This window comes from Lissotriton helveticus, chromosome 1_2, assembly GCF_964261635.1.
Source record: "Lissotriton helveticus chromosome 1_2, aLisHel1.1, whole genome shotgun sequence".
In the NCBI taxonomy this organism is placed as follows: Eukaryota; Metazoa; Chordata; class Amphibia; order Caudata; family Salamandridae; genus Lissotriton; species Lissotriton helveticus.
Window position 1 is genome coordinate 106,706,296 of NC_136058.1, and position 23,386 is coordinate 106,729,681.

Genomic DNA, 23,386 nt, shown 5'->3' on the forward strand with positions numbered 1-23,386 from the left:
TAGATATTTTATTTTTAAAATTACATTATAATTACATTATACATTAGATTACAAAATATAATTTCTCAGAATGAATTACTTTAGTTTAAATATTTTGCAAATAGGCAATGGACTTTTAAGTACAGTAGTTACAGTTGTTACAATGGGCAACTCAATTTCAAACACAATGCAATATTGAGCTCAATGTGAATTTCTAGTTAAATGCAATTAGTTACTTTATGGATTACTTTTCTAACCACAGGACTGGATCCTAGATTCAGTCCGTGGACATCTCCTGTAAACAGTTGAGTAAAAGCGTTTTGGTTACAGTAGTGATTTTTAAGGAATAGTATTGTATTTTAAAAGTTGACACAAATTTTTTCACATAGAATCACCAATGTTATCCTATGGGAGGAAATTCACTTAGCAGGTAAGTAGTGTTATCGTTACCTTTTCTTACTCAGTGGTGGATACTGGATCCAGCACTGCTGCATCTCCTGTAAACAGTTGAAAGAATGCGTTTAAGTCATATAAGTGATTTGTAAAGAATATTTTTAGTTTGTGAAAATAGACAGAAACTTTTCTGGTCCAGTAAGCGCCACAGAGCTGCATAGCAGAGAGATGTAAAAAGGGGCACGACCTGCACCACCTCTCTGCAACGCAGTGCAGTGGCGCTTTCTGGAAACACCTGGTGGGCTACTTTGCCCCCATGGTCCCTCAGGTTTGAAGTGGAATTTTTTTCCCCAACTTAAAACGCGCTACAGGGCGTGTTTGCACACATCACGTCAGACCCCGTTCTCTCCCTTCACCACTGTGTAAACGCGCCCTATCACCGTTCTAATTAGAGAGATTAAGTCCCCTTCAATCCTAAGGGTCCTTAGGGTCAAACTAGCGCACTAGGTACCTCCAGTAAGCGCCTCAGAGCTGCGTTGCAGAGAGGTGTAAAAAGGGGCGTGGCCTCTGAACACCTGTCTGCAACACAGCTCCCTGGCACATACTGGAGATACCTGTTGGGCTATTTGGCCCTCAGGGACCCTCAGTATTGAAAGAAAATTAATTCCCCAACTTAAAATGCGCCACAGGGCGCATTTACACAGTGGTGAAGGAAGGGCGTGTGGCCTGAGGTGATATGCCTGCAAACACACCCTGTGGCACGTTTTAAATTAGATAATTAATTCTTCCTCAATCCTGTGGGTCCCTGGGGGCCAACTAGCCCACCAGGTGCCTCCAGTATGCGCCAGGAGGCTGCATTGCAGAGAGGTGTTCAGAGGCCACACCCCTTTTTACAACACTCTGCAACGCAGCTCCGTGGTTCTTACTGGAGGTACCTGGTGGGCTAGTTGGCCCCCAGTGACCCTCAGTATTGACAAGGAATGAATTCCCCGACTTAAACCGTGCCACAGGGCATGTTTACACACATGTGAACTCAGGCCCCACCCCCTACCTTCACCACTGTGTTGGGGGATTAACTCCCCTTGAATACTGAGGGTCCCTGGGGTGCAACTAGCCACACATCACATCAGGCCCCGTCCCCTCCCTTCACCACTGTGTAAAGGCGCCCTATCACCGTTCTAAGTTGAGAGATTAAGTCCCCTTCAATCTTAAGGGTCCCTGGGGTGCAACAAGCCCACCAGCTACCTCCGGTAAGTGCCACAGAGCTGCGTTGCAGAGAGGTGTACAAAGGGGCGTGGCCTCAGAACACCTCTCTGCAACGCAGCTCCCTGCCGCATTCTGGACGAACCTGGTGGGCTTGTTGGCCCCCATACATAATTTAATAAAGCCCCGGGTTGGTGGTCTCTGGGGCCCCCCAACCCAATTTTTTGTAGCCCCAGGGGTGGTGGTCCCCTGGGCTGGGTGGGCCTGAGAGCCACCCCACCCAAATTTTATAAGCCCCGTGGGGTGGCGGTCCCCAAGGCTGGGGGCCCCCCTTTAAATATAATCAATTGCCCCAGGAATTTGGCCCCCTTGGGAGCTAAATACCAATTAAGCGCGGGAACCCGAGCTTAATTTTCTTTTTTTTATCGGCAGGATGCATGGATCCTGTGCGCATCCTCCTGTTTTAAAAAAATAAAATAATATGTTTTGGCCTTGGGGGTCCTTGTGGGACCCCCTGAGCAGGCCTAGGGGGTCAGGGTGTTTCTACCCTGCCCCCTTTTCGCATTTTGCAAGGTTTTTTGGTTTTTTGGGGTTTCTTGTGCCTCAGTTCTACCGAGGCATGAGATGGCTGCCAACACTTCCTGGTTTGGAGTGTTGACAGCCAATTAGCATACAGTTCGTGCTCGGCAGGGTGCGCTTAGGCTGCGCTTAGGGTACACGGACCCTCCGAGGCCATAGATATATCTATGATTTTAACTGTCATTTTCTCAGTAACTACTAAACGGATTTACACCATTTAACCAAAAGGCACGACCCTGAACCAAGGGCTACCTCTTTGTCAAATTTTGTGTAATTCCGTTTAGCAGATCCGGCTGTAGCTACGGCTAAAGGTCCTATGGGAAATTGCATGGGGAAAACGCGTTTTGGGACACCCTTTTTTCTCAGCCCGCACTTCACGAATCACCCCAAGACTTTCGGGATAGGAGCGGACCGGAGAGCCCCACCAAGTTTGAAAATTTCGCAAAGATTCATCAATCGGCGCCAAACTTATTCCAAATAGAATGTTGCAGATTTCCTATGGAAAATAGGTCCTAACTGTAAATACCTACTGACGACTGCCAGTAGGTAATGTATATGTATATATATAAATATTCTTGATTTGTCTCCCCGACAAAAAAATATAATCGCCGCCTCAAACGTGAGCGTTGTCTTCAGTCGGACGCTTAAAGAGCTGGTCCGTAAAATTAAATCCACCGTTTCCCAAGCGGGAAGGACGACACCATGTGGGGTGCAATTAAAATCTTTTATTCAGGCTTCTGTCAGATGCGCTTCGGGGCTTTCAACTCCTTGCTCATCAACAAGTGAGCTTCACTGAGAACACCATTTCAAAGCATAACAGTTCCGTGTCATGTGGTCTCAACCCCGTGTAAATAGTGAAAAAAGACTATCATACATTTTTACAATTTTAAACGGATGTAGTAGTTTGTCTTACATGATTCCACAAATTCATAATAAATGTCCTTTGTGCATTGCAGGAATTAATTTGCTAAATTTACCCAATTTACATTATTTACAATCATTACATGCATTTTGTTGCACTCCCGATTGTTAACAGAGCCTCGGCTATTGCTGTGTCGAGTGTCAACGCAATTATGCAAGGCTTTCTGCCGAGCTCAACTCCTATAAGAAAATATATACATAACATATACAATCATATATACACTTATATATACACACACTAATCGTGGGTAAAACAGCCCTAGTGGGCAATGACCAGTTTCTATATTGCTCATAACTTATACCCAACCTGTATCTGTTGTTGTACAAAAGGTCTTGGCTCGGCATTAAATTACTGAATGCAGGGCATTGCCTATATTCATTCATGCATTAATACATAATCCAGCCCAAGTGGGCATATCCCAAAAGAATCTAACCGGGACTGTTACTATTCCGTTTACCCCTTCTAAATTACCAAATTAAACTTATGTGACTCGTGACTATACTATTTACAAATTCATAACATCTTGTTTTATTAACTCTATTTACAGATGGTACTGACTACGTGTAGAGGTCTTCTTCTACATTTAAACCTTCAGGGTAGGTAGAGTTTAATTCTATGATTCACTGAAAAACCCAAAGGTTCCAGGAATGTTGCAGTTAGGCACAGATTTTCCTGCAATTCAGCAGTTATAGTTGTCAGAACTAGTAAAATCCCGTTGGGTTCCTCAGGAGCAGTACCCTCAAGAAGCCCACCTTCCAGCAGCCTTGATTCAAGCTTAAATGCAGTGAGTAGCAAAGTGGCTAGGGGGAAGGGAATTAGGGTTGGTACTGCGGGGAGGGAGACCTGGAACGAGATGTTGTCCTTGATTAACTTTCCTTTTGTGCTTCGTAAACTCTTTGAGTATATTTAACATGGCTTAAGCAATGACAACATACCTGTAAAAGAAAAGCAGGTTATGCATAGAACAATCGTTGTGTACGTCTTCTAAGGCTTCACTGGCAATTTCTGTTCCTATAATGCGCAAGGATACAATGTTATGGCTAAACAACCATGTTTCAAAACGAAGCACACATTCATATAAAAAGCCACTTGGCTTTTAGACCCAATGTTTCCGTACTGATTTGCTTTAACCACTGTTAAATATCACAGTGGTACTTCCAACAACCTTTTTGCAATACGCAACACGTTACATATGCTAATGAGCCAGATTATTTTTAAACGCCCAAGGGAGCACTTCATCGCTATGTATTGTGATGTATTCCTATAGGTCCTGAATCGATCCCCCTATTCCTGACCCTATTCTGGTTAGCAAACTAACAAGTTAACTAAGTAATCAGCCCATGAGGCAGAAAATCCCCATGATGCAGATACCGTTATCTGACGCAGTCACACTACGGCACAGGAACGTGTTATCTGATTAGGTCATAACGCTTGCGATCTAATTAGACAAGCGATATTCCTCCAGCCCCTGATAAGGCATACGGAGTTCTCATAACAAATCAAACCTATGACAACCTGGGCAAAACCCTGCGGCCATTGTTTTGATTTCACCGAGAACTTCAGCAAAAAGAATGTGCTAACGAGCAAGTCGTATGACATCCTTATTGACGTATCTATGTCCATCCTTACGTCAATCTCGGCACCTTAAAGGTATAAATATTACCGATCTTGCCCTATGCAAACACACGCGTGGTGACGAGACGGAGCAGCCATACTTGCCGAAGCGAAGAGCAGAGCAGACCCCGCTGGCGCAGCCCCGCCTTCCTGACGCGCTGAGACGCGCTGCTTTCTCCTGCCGAGAATTCCAGCCCCGGCGTTTCTGGGCATCCCTCGCAGGCAGCCTGGAATATCGAGACCAGAGAGAGAGATACCATCCCTCATTCATCCTAACTTCCAGGTACAGAACTGAATAACCCCTCACAGAGAATTCTTTAGTTATTCACTTGGCAAAAACAAACTTAACTTAAACTGTAACTTTCTATTCCCGCCCACGTATTAGGCTTAGGTCAGGTACACGGGGTAGGCGTATTTAGAAACACCAGTTGAGTACGTTTAGTCAAATGTATATGTGTATGTAATATATTTTATTCATTTTAAAACATCATATGGCTTAGAAACCATATCAATGTTTTTACAGTATTATTTTATACTATTGCTTTTAATGTATGCACTTTACTTAACTATAAGTATTGCAATAATATCGATCCATTTCTCTTGTATGAGAAAAGAGACTGATCAATAAATACCACCTTTTTATTGAACACGCCCGTCTCTTCCTTTTCTCTACATTCTGATGAGACTAAGAATGCACGTACTGACTGAGTAAAATAAATTGCCTTTTGTTCACACGACTCTCGAGATATACTCTTGATTAGGGGAGAGCAAAGTTGTCATGTTCTATGGTTGTCAGAAACTAAATCCCTTCTTGTCTAATCAGGGGAGTTAATTCTATCCTGAACATTCGAGAAAGTTTCTAGTGAACTCTGAGCTAAGCTGGCAAACCCAAAACTTTAAGTCTAGTATCGACAGTAGTAGACCTAGTTAACGTCTAGTCTAGGCCTTTACTATTGTAGGTATTATTCCAATGCGCAGAGCCTATTGGGATGATAGGAACTACACTACATGGCGCCCAACGCGTTTGGAAAGGGCGATAAAACTAACGTAAGACATTTAGAGTAACTCAGTCGTGCTTTCTCACTCAGACCCCTTTTCCCATAATACTCCAAAGACGTCTGGAGTGGGTGAAAGGTAATATCCGCCAGACCTCGCAGGAGGGAACTCCTATGTATGGTTCTTGGTATAGTCAACGTTGAAGGATACACAGTTCCAAAATATTGAGCATCTAATCTTTGTTTCCACAAGAAACCTGATCTGCAAACAAACAAAATAACCTTTTGGACAGTAAAATGTCAGACAATGAGGATGAAAGAGAGGCAGTTAGATTAGCAACTGAACTCGCAGCAGCTGATGCTACTATGCAAGATGCAGACCCGGATATAATACTCATCCCGGTCATCAAAAGGAGATCTATAACTTTAAAACTTATAGAAAATGGACTGACACCTAGAGGTGGCACAGTCATATTCGTAATTGAGGCACACGAATATCGGCAGACAGAGGTATACTATTCATGGATACATTTTCCAGCAGCAAATGCTGTAACAAAGTACTTCCACTATTACAAAATAGAGGAACCTCCTGAAACGTACACTCCTTTCGAGGAGGTGGAAGTACCACTCAAATTTCAAGAGCACCTGCTCTTATTTGATGGCGCCCTAAAACATAACAATCACATCACCAGGCTCGGTCCTTTAGGTAGACCAGGAGCAACGTGGCCGGTCCTAGCCGGATACACACCACATCCAGACATCGAAGGGATGTCTGCAGCAGAGCTGTTAACACAGCTAAAACAATTAATAAAAATACATAGACAATTAGTCCAATATGTGATGCGGACTTCAACAATTCAGCCAGCGATTAAACTTCCACAGCTGACCCCTCACCAGGGGAACACAAATAAAATTACACCACAGAACATCCAATCCTGCCTAGGTAAAGTACCGGCTAAACGGGAACAAATACCATTCTGGTTGGCGCAGAAAATCACCCAAATAAAGGCGGTGTTTCCTGACACCACCCCATTAGAAAAACACAGGATTCTGACTATCTGTCTCCCAATGGGAATCGCACCACACATAGAGGACTGTGACACTTGGGGTACAGTCTTTGCTTCCATCTACACAAAAACGCACGGTGTTCCATCCATTTCGGTAATACCAGATGTGCTAAAACAAATTCAAGACGAATATGGTCCAGAACCCGCTTTAACTCTTGGTATGAAATTACTAAAAGACTTCAAGCGGGTCTCGGCTATACTATTAGCCAACATAAAAGGAGAAGCAGCAAACGTGGCGATCCGCCAGAGGTTAAAAGAGACAGATATAGCAGACCAACCAGCTGAAATAGCCAGAATCATAGAAAAATCCTATGAGGAACTAGGCAGAGATAGTTTAGGTGGGATACCAGTAAAACCACAACTGATTGAAAGTCCTGAAAAAATATTTTATAATAATAAATCTACATCACCCAAAAAAAACTGGGATGGAAACAAACAATCCAATCCTAAAGAAAAGAAATTCCAGTCCAGAGGAAGGTCTCCTAGGCGAAGAGAAAAATTTCCGAACCAGAGACAAATGTCACCACAAAGTGACCCCTCTGGGAATAGATATAACCTTAGAAATAGGGATAATATAAAAAAAGCCTGATAGATATCAAGACATTGATACACGTCCCTCTCAATCTTTTCAGACTTCCTCGCAGAAATCGGAAAGAAGAGGACGATCAGAACAAAGAGAAGAGCACGCCAAGTCCAAAGACAAGGAACCTGCTCAGCTAAAAAAGAAATTACAATTTCCAAAAAAGAAGGTAGCCAGTATCAAGGTAGTTAACAATGCCGAGAATACTGAGGACACAACTGAAAAACGGGGAATGGGCTCAGACAATGCTAGACAGCGCAGCAGAAGTGAGCATAGCTCGCAAAGTCCTTATGAATCATCTGGAGACAGTGGACACGAATGAATATCTTCAAGTGGAAACTGCGGACACCAGAGTTAGCAAACCTCACAAAATATACGAAAACAAAATATACGAAATAACATTGCGTATAGAGGGGGATAAGACTAGAAAAATTAGGGGACTATTTTGGGATAATCTCTCCAAGGGCTATGACATCCTTCTAGCTGAAAAAGACTGGCCACCAGAGTTTGTCAGGGAGTGCCCTCATGGCGAAGAAGTAATTATGCCTGCCTTCTCAAATCATATTCCAATTCATAAAAAGTACACACTTGCCAGGAAATGGGCAGTGGCTCTAGCTCCTGCTTTATATAAAAATCACGTGGGATGGGATGAGGACTCTCCTCCTCACAAAATCCAGTTAAAATCACAACCTACTGCACAAAGACAGTACCCAATTAAGCAAGAAGCTAAAAAACAGGTAAATGAAATACTAGATCAGCTAGAATACCAGGGGGTGATTGAAACTTGCACCTCACAAATGAACAACCCTTTGTTTCCGGTCTCCAAACCAGACAATTCATATCGTCTAGTTTTGGATTACCGACACCTTAACACATGTTGCAAAACTTTTGCAGTGCAAAACTCACACAGTGCTGCACTAATGAATAACATAGTGCGCAAAAAATACAAAACAACCTTTGACATCTCTAATGGATTCTTTTGTCAAAACATAGCACCAGAGAGCAGATATTTAACTGCATTCTCAATAAATGGCACTCAAAAACAATTCTGTCGGTTAGCCCAGGGGTACAAGAACAGCCCGGGAGTATTCTCAGCGAGAGTAACAGAATTACTACAACTATATGATGATGAAGCATTATCTTATGTCGATGACATATACTTAACAGATGATGACTTGGAGACTCACTTGAAGAGAGTGAACACCATAATACTTGGGTTCGCAGCAGAGGGTTACAAATTCAACTTAAAAAAATCCAGAATTGCCCATCTGACAGTCCTATTCTTAGGATATGAGTTATCAAGTGAAGGCAAAAGCCTGGCTGACAATTTTCTAGAAAAATGTGCCGTACTCCAAGCACCTAGAACACTAAAAAACCTACAGTCAATTCTAGGCTTCCTAAATTTCGGAAGAACATACATTGCAAATTACGCAGAAAGGGTCAAACCCCTTTATGATCTGATAACACCAGATTTTAAAAGAACCAATTGGACTCAAATACACACAGAAATTCTGAGATCCTTACAAACAGACATGCTAATTAAAACAAAATTTGAAACACGTGATAACACACGCAATCTTGTGATTCGAGTCATCCCAGGGAGATGCGGATTCACATACCTGACCTCTAATGAGGGAGATAAGGTACCAATTGCATTCAAATCACACTTGTACACTAAGGCTGAAATGAAATTTAGCCCAACGGAAAAGATTCTTACGGCAACACAGACAGCTATAGCAAAAGAACGAGCCCTGGCACAAGGTAAACGAATAATAATCGTGACACCGATACCAGCATTAGAGGCTGTAACAAAAGCAAGCATTCCGAATGCTAAAGCACTCCATCCGAGATGGATACAATGGGCTAATTCTCTTGCTGCAACAGACGTGGCGTACAAATTTGATCCTTACTTAAAAACACAAGAATTTCTCCAATATGAATTTGAATGTCCTCCGCCAACCGAAATTCTGCCTCTAGACCACTACGGCTGTATAATATATACAGACGGATCAGCACAACCCGCAGTAGAGGGTAAACAAGCTTATAGTGCTGCGTGTGCGATTGTCAAAGGTCGCTGGCACGAAGGAAAATTTAAACCAACCGTCACTAAAACACAATCTCTAGGAGATTGTACAGCTCAGCGAGCTGAACTACTGGCATTCAAGATGGCGCTTGAAAATACCGATCGAGAATTCCCCACACTTATAGTGTGCGATTCGTATTATTGCGTTCAGTCTTATAATGAATACTTGCAGATCTGGCTTCAAAATGGTTTTAAAGATGCAAAAGGTGGCACAATCAAGCATAAAATGCTCTGGGAACAAGTAGTTCTTTTACAAAAAGAACTACCAAAGACTCACGTGATACACACACTGAGTCATCAACGTGATGGCGTTCACGTTGCAGGGAATTCATTGGCTGATGAGGCCGCGAAGGCAGCTGTGCAAACGGCTTCCGTAGCTGCCATCACTCGGTCAAAAACAAAAATAGACAGCGAAATATTGCAAGCTGTCAGCGCTTCAGAAAAGGATTCGATAGAAACACTCCCGAAAGGCTTTCCAGTAAAATACTCTTACATAACTGATGCAAACAATGTTCCTTTTGCTCGAATCCCTGGAGTGGGGGATAGGGCAATTCCAAACATGGAACATAGGTTAGGACTAATAATAGCGGCACACGAAGGGCTTGCTTCTATCCATGCTGGCGTCTCAGCCACAGTATCATTATTAAAACAAAGATACTGGTGGCCACAAATGAGAAGACAAACAAGGAATTATGTTCTAGAATGTGAAATATGCCAAAAAATGAAAGTATCAACGGTGAGACGTCCAGCACAGACGCCCCTTCTAATCTCGGATAAACCATTAGCCTGTGTTTATCTAGACCACTGTGGTCCCTTACAAAGGGATGGTAACTATAAATATATCTTGGTCGCAGTGGATTCATGCACGAGATTCATATGGATGTGGCCCCAGCGAACGGCTGACGCCAGAACTGTTATAAAAGATTTGCGAGTCTTTATCGGCACATACTCAATTGGCATGCTGCATTCGGACCACGGTCCTGCTTTTAGCTCTAGAGCTTATAAGGAGGCCATGGTCAGCATGGGCGTGGCATTGCGGTACTCTTGTCCATTTCACCCTTAGGGGAACGGAATTGTTGAAAGAAAAAACCGTGACATAAAGCAATCTATAACGGCAAAGGTATTAGGTTCGGGAGCTGGGTGGGTCAAACATCTAATAAGTGTCCAACGTAGTCTAAATAACTTGCCAAGAAATTCTCTGAAGGGATTCAGTGCGTACGAATTATTATTTGGAACTAGGATGATGATCTCTGACATTGATAGTCAGACTTCAGTGGTGAAAGAAAAAAGCTTTGATATCAAAGACCGTTTGGCTATTTTGCAGGACTTAAACAAAACAAGAAAAGACCTGAGCAACATAAAGTTGAAACAACAGCCAACAACCACTGAAGAACCACCACCTGTCCCAGCAGGACCTGTCTGGATTCCAAAAGTCGGGGATCTAGTCAGGGAGAAGATCGCGGTAAAGAAGGAATTTGGGCCTTCTTACAGAAAAGCAGTTCCTGTCTTGTCTGTCAACGGGACAAGATCAGTTGTACTACCGCCACTTGCTGGAAAAAAGGAGAACCGAGTTGTATCAATCGACCTGGTAAAACCACAATCATGTGGCCGATAACAAACAGTAGGCCAAGTGGACTCCCAATAAATAGCAGAACACCTAGGTTTGCTACCAGTACAGAGGTCCTGACGAAGAGGCTCATCACATTTGAAACGCCTACAGAAGAATAACAAGGACTATGCAACAATGCAATAGAACTCAGACCTCTGAAAACCCAAATAAAAACATTTAGCAGAGACACACCAATTTATAGTGAAGTACCCAGCGAACATGCAAGAAACGGAAATCCTGAACCAATTGGAACAATTGACAGAACTGCATCCGGCTACTTCATAAACTTCGATGATTCCTCTGAAGGCTTCAGTGAATCAAAAACACAGCCATCATCAAAAACCTTTAAAGATAAAGCTAAAGAACTTTTGAAACAACTAAAAGAAACATATCTGATTTCTCCATGGATTGAATTTTGGGTGGGTTTTGGTGCATTTATCCTCATACTTTGGCTCATCATGGTACTAACTTTGGGACGCTTCATTGAGGGAAAATATGCTAAAATGGACACAGCAAGTCAGAAAATCACCTTGATCCTCAAACCACACACATCTTCACACGTCGAGAAAAGAGAACTTTCTTCAGCCAACTTCACAGCCAATCCGATACCTGGTGGGGTAGCCTGGGACAACACTGACTATGAAATTTATGGTCCGGTCGAAATCCTGAAATATCCACACCAAATCAAGATCTCATTGAGTGACTTTGCAAAACCAAACTCATTTGCTGATGATTGGGACTTCGAAAGCATTAATATTATGATGTCTGACTTAGTAATGTCTGCTAAATTTACCAAACATGATTATTTGCAGGGTTCTACAAATTATGATAGTATGTACTGTTATAACCATTATGGTAACCATTTTCTACATAAATCTGCACAACCTAGAAATGTTTTAAATTATAATCAATGGGAACATTGTGCAACCCCTCCAAAAGGAAGCTCAAGAACCTTCTATGACAAATATTCATACTTTTCAGGTTTTACCACAAGTAATGCTGAAGCATTCTATTTTAAATTGTCAAACAAGACAGGAACCAAGACCATGATAACCAACACAAAATTGATTTATTCTGACTCATTTTTTGAAAAAATGAATACTTTTGGTTTTGATTATTGGGACAAAAATGTTGAATTGAAAAGTGTTTGGGGTACAAAAGATTGGCAAGTACAGGGTATAGAAGCTTTGTTTAGAGCCTGCATGATCCCAGAACAAATGATATTTTTAAATGACACTGTTCAACAAACCACCTGTCTTGGCCTAGCCAAAATCAAAGATTTAATTAAACCGTCTATTCCAAAACCAACAATGTTTAGCAACACTTCTACAGATGAAGAGATAGACGTAAACCATATATTAAACCAAAACAGAACACATCCTGATTGGAAACAGTGGTTGATCTGGCCCACAGATACTAATAACTGTCAAGACAGATTCCTGAATAAAACACAGGGGTTCAAAATGACCAGGCCAGACCCTAGATATCCCCAAAGACATCACCCAGGGATAATAACCACCTACAGTGTGGGCAAATTATGCCTTCAATGGCTGCAAACTTCCACACTGGCAGAAATTAAGCAACACCTAACTTTACTTACTGATGGTGCTGACTTGCGTGATTTCATAATGGGACCACGCAAACAGCGTCAAAAGCGTTTCATAGCAGCCTCTGTATATGCAGCATACAATGAGGCCTGGAAGGTTACTCAAATTGAAACAGCAGAGAGAATACGGGAAATTGACCGTATTAATTTGGAAAAATCACTTTCTGTAGTGGACAATGGGTTAATGACTCTGTCCTCCAGAATTTTTTCTTTGGACAGCATTGTGTCTTCAGCAATCGACATATTATCGCAGGACTTACTGTTATTACAACACGGTCAGTCACAATTGCGTTCTATTGTACAGCTTGGCTGGACGTTACAAAATCTGCGTTCAGGCTATGTGCCTTGGCGTTTAATCAACACGACGTCACTATTCTATATCTTTAACCTTACTGATAGACAAATCAGTATGGCCCAGAAGGGTGCTGATTATACAATCCTGAGCATTGAGAAACTTGAGAGATTACCAATGACAGTGTCAGAACGACCTGTCAGTGAATGGATAATACATGGGATAATTAATATTCCAATTTCAACCTTCAGGTTTCAATACTGCCAAAAATATATACAGGCTGGCATGTACGAGAAATTGGGAAAGGGGTACATTAAAACAACATGGAACCTGCCCTATTCACATGCATGTGTCAGTAATAAAGGACAGAAAGTGTTTCTTAGTGGCAACAATTGTGCGATGTCACTAAGTGGCACACTTCTGTGTAACGGAATTAGTTTGCATGGAGCCTGTGAAGGGAATTCATACAACCTTTCATGTCACCAGCAAGGCGCACCTGCAACAGAAATAGAACCATTCTTTCAAAGACTCTATAATGGGAGTTACATTCTAATTGTAGACCGCAGATGTTGTAGTCTTATGCCCGGGACTCCTTATCTAGTAACTACGACTGCGAAGGTCAAGTGCTGTGGACGCTCATTGTTCCCCAGCTCCTTTCCAGACAGGGAGGCAAGGGCATGGCCCAACTTGAAAATTACTTCTATTCGAATAGATACTTTAAGCAGAATGAAAACAGTGCTTCTTCAGACGCCTACCAGGCTCTCGTCATCAAAAGAAACATATGATCTACAAGTCGCAAGGACGACTGCAGAGATACATTCATTGTTATCAACTGATTCCCCCATACATTTCGCGGAAATTCTAAATGAAATCTTAAATATTTCTGATACCAATGGGATCTCAAAGGTATTTAAGACAGTATTTTCGATGGCATTAACACCATTCAAAGCCATACTGGGTATTTTTCCAGATTTCGTCCATTCGATTTTTGGCGGACTTCCCCTGATCCTGGGACTAATTGCAGGAATCCTATTCTTAGTCCTTATTTTTCGTTATGGCAACCCATGTCACAGACAAAACTCTTGCGACAAGGGAAGAAACAATCCTAGCCATTGGATACCGGGACCGGATATCAAAAATCCTGGGACTCTCCCGGCTTAGAGACCTAAATATGACTTGGTTTCTATCATTTCGACCAATGTGGCAAAGATGTGTTTTACCTGTACTAAGGTGTCTGCTATGCGGAGAAGAATGCGTGTTAGACACCTGTCTGACGCTACAATCGGATGCGCCAATGGATGCAGAAACATTGTTGAGCCCGATCAAGGTTCATGCTTTGTGCTGCCCTCAAAGGCTACCAATCCTGATGACGGCATTCGTGGAAGCTTCACCACTACGATTGATGGGTAGTGAAGTTCAAGATGAAAGCAGCATCGAACAGATACGACCTTCTGTCAGCAATGCGAATCAGAATGTCAATGGAGACAATCATGCGCACGAATGCATGATTACACCTATTTCCGAGTTAGTGGAACTTTCCCAGGAAGCTGTTGACAGCTTTTTCGAAAGCCTGAATGATATGATGTTCTCACCAGAGCAGAAATAGAGACTTTTGAGCAAGCTCGCACACGGCGTTCCCTGAATTCGGCCTTCAACTTTAAAAATAAAGTCACATGAACAATTTTACATCCAGTTCACGGACAGCAATTTTTTCCAGCAGCCCCAAATATTTTTTACAAATTTTCGGGACACTTATCTTCTGCTTAAAGTAAGAACTATTCTTAAAGAACTAAAATTTCTATATTTTAGATAGCTTATAGACATTAGCTGCCCGCTGGTATGTTCACAAATATTTTATTATGTGATGGAATGGTCTCGAACTTTTTTCTGTATTAAGAGCCATTTCATGTGTAATTTCTCATATACCAAATATGCAATAATGTATACAAGATGCGTGATTACTTTAGCATTATTCCATAGCTTGAGTGCATACAATACATATGACTGCAATTTTTCCGTATATTTGAAAATTTCTAAATGCATTTATGTATTTTGGGGTGGTAAGGTATACACTATACTCTATAGTATGTTGTACTATGTTATACTGATAGAGCGCGCGAGGCCACCCGACCAATAGTTTTCGCCGTTTCCGGCTTCAGGGCCCATATACTTTCAAATCACCATATACATTAATCAGGTGACTTCACGAGCTCTACCAAGTTGATGTGTGTGTGTTCCCTGCTAATAATTTTCAATGCACCCGACTTACCATCCACCGATGCGGGTACCTAATGACCACAATGAATCAGGGAGCTAGCTGTAAAAGAAAGGCAGCAAAATACAAACCCAAACAATAACATTCAAATACTGTTTAAATGACCACGGACAACTGGAAGTTTTAAAATGTTTATCTAAAATTCATTATTTTCTTGCATGAGGTACAGTAAAATAAGGCAATCAATAACCAAGATAACGTAAATTATATAGGCATAAAGAAATAATGACAGGGTAATCATTCAAATGTAATATGAAATGCAGATGGAAAATACTATAAAATCTCAGAAATGTTTAAGCATGGACAGTTTATGCATGAATACCTATGGGAGGGCCTATAAAGAGTAACACGCTTCACTTAAGGTGAATGGGCCTTTGAACAATCTAGGCAATGAAGTTCTAGACCATATCAGAAAATTACAAACTGCAATGCAAAATATAATTTTTAACCTGTGAGAAGACATAGGAACAAACCTTTGAAAAATATGTAATTGATTTTCAATAGTTGCGGAAAGGCATGGAAAATATAACATATGCAATGATGAACTTTATTAAAGCAAAAGTTAGAAATTCAGAAGGTGCAAGATTTAAGAGTTTCAGAGCAATATTTACCTAGAAAGGTGTGGAAACCAAACCCTGGCCACGGGTCAGTTAAGGACAGGAAACCCTCAAGGAAGGATACCCCTCAAAGGACAGCAGGTGCAGAATGGACACCCAGGACAGAACAGGATACCCTCGGAATAGGAGTCAGGACAGGACCCTCAAGACAGGACAGCAAACCCTCAGGACAGGACCCTCTTCAGGACAGGACCGGAACCCACAGTTCGGAAGCAACGCCTGCGCTCCACCCGCTCTGCAGCTATCGATCAAGACCCCGATTGGGTCAGCGAACTCCCAGCTAAGTGCTTTGCCAGCACTTTAAGGTTCAGTAGAACCTCAGTCTATGGTCAAATTCGGACAGAGTGCTTCGCAGCGCTCTGTATCTTCAGTCACCTATTGAGTGCGTTGGGTCAGTGACAGGTCAGCTAAACCAGACAAGTCGGACGGTTCACTAGGTGAACCCAGGGTAGATATACAGTTTGGGGACAGTGTACCACCCCCCAATGTTGCAAAGTGTCAGAATCCCTTAATTTCGATTGGTCCTAAGGTAGGATTTGGGTAACACACCAATCACGACATAGTGTTTCAAGCCTACATTTGCATAATAGGGTACCGCCTAACTAGATTGGGGTTCTCATGAGAACTGGTGCAGAAATACAATGGTAATTTTAACATTGTTGCTCTGTGAGCACATATGATTGGTTCAGCCGAGTTTTCGGGTCGTTTCTCAGGAGCATCTTGCTCATCACTGCCAACTGGCTGTGTTCCATCAGTCAAGGTCTGTCATGCCTCGGCAAGTCGCGCAGGCGCAGAGGGACCTCCAAGATGGTTCTCGGCACAGACAAAACCCCATTCCCCGCGGTACATGAAAAGTAAGCGAAAACAAATTAATACATAGTAATGTCATTATGAAAACACATCACAGGATTTATACTTTTAACTCATCATCAAGAAATAAAACTATTGCGTTTAAATGTTAGCCACATTGATACAGTCACAAGAGCAGTGGCACGAGCAGTACCACATGATAAGCACAGCTATGAATTACGCATGCGCATAACTTTCCCTCCACTTCTGCAGACGCGTCAGGACACGTGAGTGTGGCTGACGCATGCGCAGTAACTAAATACAAGCGGCGGCCATTTTAGATGACTCGAGTAAATTATTTTAGTAAAACACATGTGCAAGCTTCACGATCCTTATCCAAACTAAACATAAATGTTAGTAGAACATACACTTGTTACCGTATTACACATAAACGAGGTTCTTGACTTCGGCAAGCCGCAAAATATGCGAAGCTTTGCTTCATCAATCCCCTCTTTGATGATATTTACTATCATCACAAATTATAATGGAACCAGATGCCAACTTTTCTTTCACACTTTATAAAGTTCTATCTCTTCCAGCAACCGTTCTAACTTTTCTCTCTCAGTTTTTGTAGGGTGAGAAGTCTTCACCTTTTTGTATATCTGATCATTCACTTCCTCTAATTCAATCTCATCCACACTTCGTTTCACTCCTCTTGCATTTACCTCGTGCTTTTTGGTGCGCTTGCGGTATTTACAGCACAAGAAAATGGAAAGTATAATAAGACCTATAATACCAATTGGCATCAGAATTTTGAACAATAAGCTTTTACCTATGCTAGCAAGCCAATGACCTACATTTGAGAGACCATCTACCAGTCTCTTCCAGGCACTATCAACCTCGAGTGGTTTGAGTTCTTTTGCCAAATTAGTAATGTTTTTCACATATTTTTTGATCTGTACACTTTTATCCGGAATATAAGTGCAACAATGTTGCGCCTTCAACATCCGGCAGACTCCGCCCTCTTTCGCTAATAAGGTGTCAAGAGCAAGTCGATTCTGCAAAACCATTGATCTGATCCCAACCATTTCAGTATTGACCAGCAGAAATCCATGAGCTGTTTCAGTAGACAGCACATCTACTATAGTAGATAATTTGCAAATTCTGTGAGTGTTCAGAACCACTCCCACTCCAGGTATCAGTGCACTGAAAATACTACCCATAATTTCACCTATACTTTCTCTTTTACTACGCACTAAGCCATTAGTATCTTCATTGCTTCCAGCTTTCCCATTCACATGGTATATTTTCGGGAAGACAATACCAAAGTAGCAGCTTCCATACCAGTGATCCGGCAATTTGAAATAAGCCTTGTCCCCACAAATATAATAAATTCCAGGAAACACAGGCTCTGACCCATTTTTGAAACCCCAACCTCCAATTATCTTGTAATTATGTTCGCATTCACTGGAACCAATGAAAACATTATTATAATAGCTAGTCTTCTCGCGGTGAAGACATAGCTTGCCTTTCTTTTCAAAATCCAGCAACAGAGCAGGACCCGCTCCACCAGATGAGGTGCCTTCCATGTTCTCTGCCCACTTTGGCTTTTTCTGACTTTCGTCATTAGCCTTCTTTTGAATTTTAATTCTTCTTTTCTCTGCCATGTTCAGGAACATCTTTTCCTGCTCACGCAAAGAACAAGTCAAGTTATCTCTGTGTGCGTCTGCTATGTCAATGTTACCTATAGTCAGAAAGTAGTCTCCCATATATCTTATGGTGTCACTTTTGGTATGTACAGGATTCAAGTTCCCACGTATAGGAAGTTCAGAAAAGATCACGTCATTGTTAGAGTAATAGTACTGTAACGGTCCTCTTTTGTAAAATAAACTAGCTAAAATGCTACAGGAGATTCCATATGTCAATGGCAGGTGATGGTATGTCACGCCTTCAGCCACAGAAGTAGGTAGCTTCATGCAGACATAGCAATCTTCAATTTCCATAGTCTCTACATAGTGTATTAACAAGTTTGCGAAAACATTTAAGTGTGTCTTGTTCTTAACTCCATGATAATGTAGTCCTCCCTCATCTGATGCTTCTAAGTTTTGTTTTGTTTGTCTCAGGGCTCTTTCATGTCTTGCTACACTCTGTGTTGTTAGCTCCTCACTGTCAGTATTTACAACTTCAGTAGGGACAATGTTAGTATCTTTACTTACAGCAAAGGGAATGAAAATTGTTAGTCCTATCCAGATAACTATCAGTACTACTACACTACATATACACACCTTGCAACACGTCTTAAAACAGCTGCAACTAGGTCTACCATTCACTGTTGAATCAGACATTTTGGCTCAGAAGGAGTTTCTCGACCCCTCTTTTTGGCTTTACACAACTAGCTTACTTTGTGCAAATTCACGGTGGTTCGTCTTCTTCTTCAGCTGAGTACTCAGGGACGGGCTCTCCGTCGCTCACGTCAGTTATATCAAGATCTTCAAGTTCTTCCAAAACCAGTGTCCATTCAGGAGACTTGTACTTTTTGTTTTGTCTTTTTATTCGTTCACTCCTTCTTTTGGAAGAGTCTTCTTCTTGCTCTGCTATCCGAGCACTTCTTCTTGCTTCTGCACGTTTTTCTTCCACTGTCTTTATCCTTAGTCTCAATCTTTTTACAAACCTAGGCTCAAGGTTGTTTCTTTTCTTTAGTCTCTTAGTCGGTACTTGGACTTCACTTTCTTCTCTTATTCTCTTGTTCTCTTTATCTTGTGGTAATTCTTCTCCACTTTCTTCTTCTACTTCCCCTATCTGGCTAGTTCCAGGGCTAGCATCAAATTCTTCTGCCTGGTTGCTAATCTGGCCTTGTTCAGGAATATTTTGTTTTTGGCTTTCGATTGTCTTTGTTTCTGTTTCTGTTTCCTGAACCCGTTCTTCTAACCCTCTCTGATCCTGTTCAAGCACTTCGATCTCTTGATTTTCTTCTGCTCGAACTATCACGCTATTTCTAGTCTCTCCTTTATCTGCATCAGGTGTTAGCGGTGGTGTATCGAACACCTGCTCTGTCCCTGTCTGACCTTCTCCTTCCTCAGTTTTGATGTGAATCTCAAGCGGCTGAGGTTCTTCGCCTGTGCCTTGCTTTTCCTGACTAGTCCACTCTCTACCTTCACTAAGTCGCTCTCTTGTTCTGATAGGATCTTCGGTCAGATCAATCATCGGTATCCATTCTTCTGGCCATATGCTTGGCAGCTCGTCTTCAGCTACTCCTGGCTCAGTTTCCTGGACCTCTTCAGCAGGCTGGATTCTTGGCAGTTCGTAGTCAACTACTCCTGGGCCAACGTCTGCTGTTCCTGCAACCTGACTGGTGCTGGGCTGCTCGTTGTCAGCTGCTTCTGGACTGGCTCCTGCAGGGTCCTCTGCTGGTTGCCCTTCTTCTGCAAATTCTTTGTCTGGTAATACCTTCTGGGTGTGTCCAGCGTGGATCCACTGGGGAACACCTGCGACCTTCACTGCAGTGGTTGTTACCAGGATTACTTGGCGTTTCTTTCCCCACCTTGGTGCCAGACAATTAGATCGAGTGTGCTTCTTTATTTTGACCCAGTCTCCTGGAACCAAGTTGTGGAGAGGAGTCGTTGGATTGAGGATGCCGTCGTCTCCAATCTGGCGAGAGATAGAACGCACTTGGTCACCCAATCTTCTGCAGTATTCAAGCACCAAATCATCAGTAATACTCAACAGTTTGCTTCCTGGCACCCATGCTTGTCTCATCACTCTTCCCATAATGATTTCATGGGGACTTAGGCCTGTCTTGCGGTCAGGAACACTTCTCAGTCCCATTAGGACCAGAGGCAGGGCCTTCACCCAGGTCATGCCAGTAGCATCTGTCAGCTTTGCTAGTCTGTTTTTGATAGTTCCATTTACTTGTTCCACTATTCCAGAAGCCTCTGGGTGGTATGCACAATGGAGTTTCTGCCTTATTCCAAAGGCCTTACAGAGTTCAGCCAGTATTTCATTCTGGAAATGTCCACCCTTATCTGATTCAATAATGTATGGTATTCCGAATCTAGGTATCAGTTCTTTTAGTAAACACTTCGCTACTGTCAGTGCGTCACTTTGGGGAGTAGGGTAAGCTTCTACCCATTTTGAAAATACGCAAACAATGACAAGGACATATCGTTTCCCTTCACAACGGGGCATGGTGATGAAATCAATCTGTATCCTTACAAAGGGACCCCCTGATCTCCCAATCTTGCTCAGTTCAACCATTGTCCTCTTGCCTGGGTTCATCTGTTGACATGACAGGCACCTCTGGCAGAGGGACTCTGCTACCTTCCTGAACTTCTTACTGTACCAAGTCTGTTGAAATACCAGAATCATGGCATCCCTACCAATGTGTGATCCTTCATGTATTAATCTTGCCATTGTGCCAAGCAAGTGTCGGGGTAACACAGGCATACCAGTTGGGCCCAAAATCACACCATCCACACGTCTCGGTCTACACCCATCCTCCTTCCATTTCTCTCTTTCTTGCCAAGGAGCCGATTCCTGCCACTCTCTCACTTCATCCCATGTAGGCACTTCTTCAAACACCTGAAGCTGGCAGCTGGTTCCTGGCCCCCCTCGTTTTGGATTTACAATATACCGATCTTTGGCACACCATTGGGCCACTCGATCAGCATAATCGTTTCCCAGTGATACTTTGTCCATGCTCTTTTTATGAGCAGCACATTTTACCACTGCCAGTTCTTTGGGCAACTGGATGGCCTCTAAAAGGTCATGAACAACCTTTGCATTCCGAATGGGAGTACCTGAGGAAGTCATGAATTCCCTCTGTAGCCACAATTGGCCAAAGTCATGCACAACTCCATAACAGTACTGACTGTCAGTATACACTGTTATGCGTAAGTCCTTCCCAATTTTGCAAGCTTTTATCATAGCAATCAATTCGGCTACTTGTGCAGACTTGATGTTATATAGGTAACCTGCTTCTTCAATTTTTGTAAAAGAGACTACTGCATAAGCAGCACTCAGGCCTCCTAGTTCATGTCTTAGACAGGAACCATCCACAAATAGTTCTTTATCATGTTCAGGCAACGGCGTTTCTTTTATGTCTGGGCGTGGTTTAGTACTGAACTCTGTCAGGTCAATGCAGTCATGTTCATCATCATCCCCACCTTCCATTTCCAAGGGGTCGGGGAGCAAAGTGGCAGGGTTCAGAATACCGCACCTAACAATGCTTACATTTGCTGCACCCACAAGAATCCTCTCGTATTTAGTCAGCCGACTAGGGGTGAGATACTGCGTTTTAGTTCTGGTCAATAGAATTACTACTCCATGCGAAACATACACAGTCACAGGATGTCCCATGACAATGGACTCACTTTGTTCTAAACTTGCACAGGTAGCAGCTACTGCTTTCAGACAGCCTGGTAACCCAGCAGCTACTGGGTCCAAAGTGGCAGAGAAATAGGCCACAGGCCTTCTGGTCGTGCCATGTTCTTGAGTCAGGACTGACAATGCGCAATTATCGCGAGTGTCACAGAATAAGGCAAATTCTTTGGAATAATCTGGCATTCCCAACGCAGGGGCTGTACACAGACAGTTTTTCAGTCTTGTGAAAGCCATTAGGCTTTCATCGTCCCACTCTACAATATCTGGCATTCCTCTCGTGGTCATTTTTATCAAGGGCCTGGCTAAGGCTGCAAATCCCAGAATCCACTGCCTGCAGTACCCTAATACACCCAGGAACATTCTGACATCTTTTTGAGTACGGGGCAACTGCATCTTTTGAATTATTCTCACTCTTTCTGATGTGACTTTTCTGACACCCTTTTCTATCTGGTGTCCTAGATATTTCACTGATTTCGCACAGAACTGTAGTTTGTCAGGGGCCACTTTATGCCCTTTCTCACACAGATGATTTAGGAGGGCAATGGTGTCAACTACACAGTCCCTATGACTTTTAGACGCCAGTAGAAGGTCGTCTATGTACTGCACTAACACAGAGTTCCCAGGTAAGATCAAAGTCTCTAGACATTTTTTCAAGATCTGATTAAAGATAGAGGGGCTCTCTGTATACCCTTGAGGGACCCGGTTCCAACAATACACGTGACCCTCGAAGGCAAAAGAGAAAAGAAATTTGCTGTCGGGGTGCAGGGGTATCGAAAAGAATGCATGACATAAATCAATCACAGTGAACCATTCAGCATCCCAAGGAATCTGGTACAATATCACTGCAGGGTTCGGGACAATAGGGCAGCAAGGAACTACAATTTTGTTAACCTTTCTCAGGTCTTGCACTACCCTATACTTGCCACTAGGCTTTTTGATGCCCATAATCGGTGAGTTGCATGGGCTGCTCATCACTTCCTGTATGATGTCTCCTTCTAATAATTTTTGTATTTCCAGAGTGACACCTGCTTTCACTTCAGCATTCATTCGGTAGGGCCTAGTGTTAGGATATACTGCATTGTCCTTGATGGCTATCTGTATGGGGTCCACATCTTTCATCAACCCCACATCTTTTCCAGTGAAATCCCACACCTCTGGCTTTACTGCTTCCTGGAGTTCTTGGGGCAAGTCCTGCAGGGTCAATCTTTTAATTTCTGAGTCAGGTCTAAGTAACAATAATTTATAAATGCCATCTTCATCTGGGGTCTGTATTTCAACACCTTTTGGTGTGCAAAAGATGGTACAGTTCATTTTGCACAGCAAATCACGACCCAGTAGATTCACTGGACTGGTGTCACAGACGACAAATCTATGCATCTGTTTAAAATTTCCAATTGAAATCTC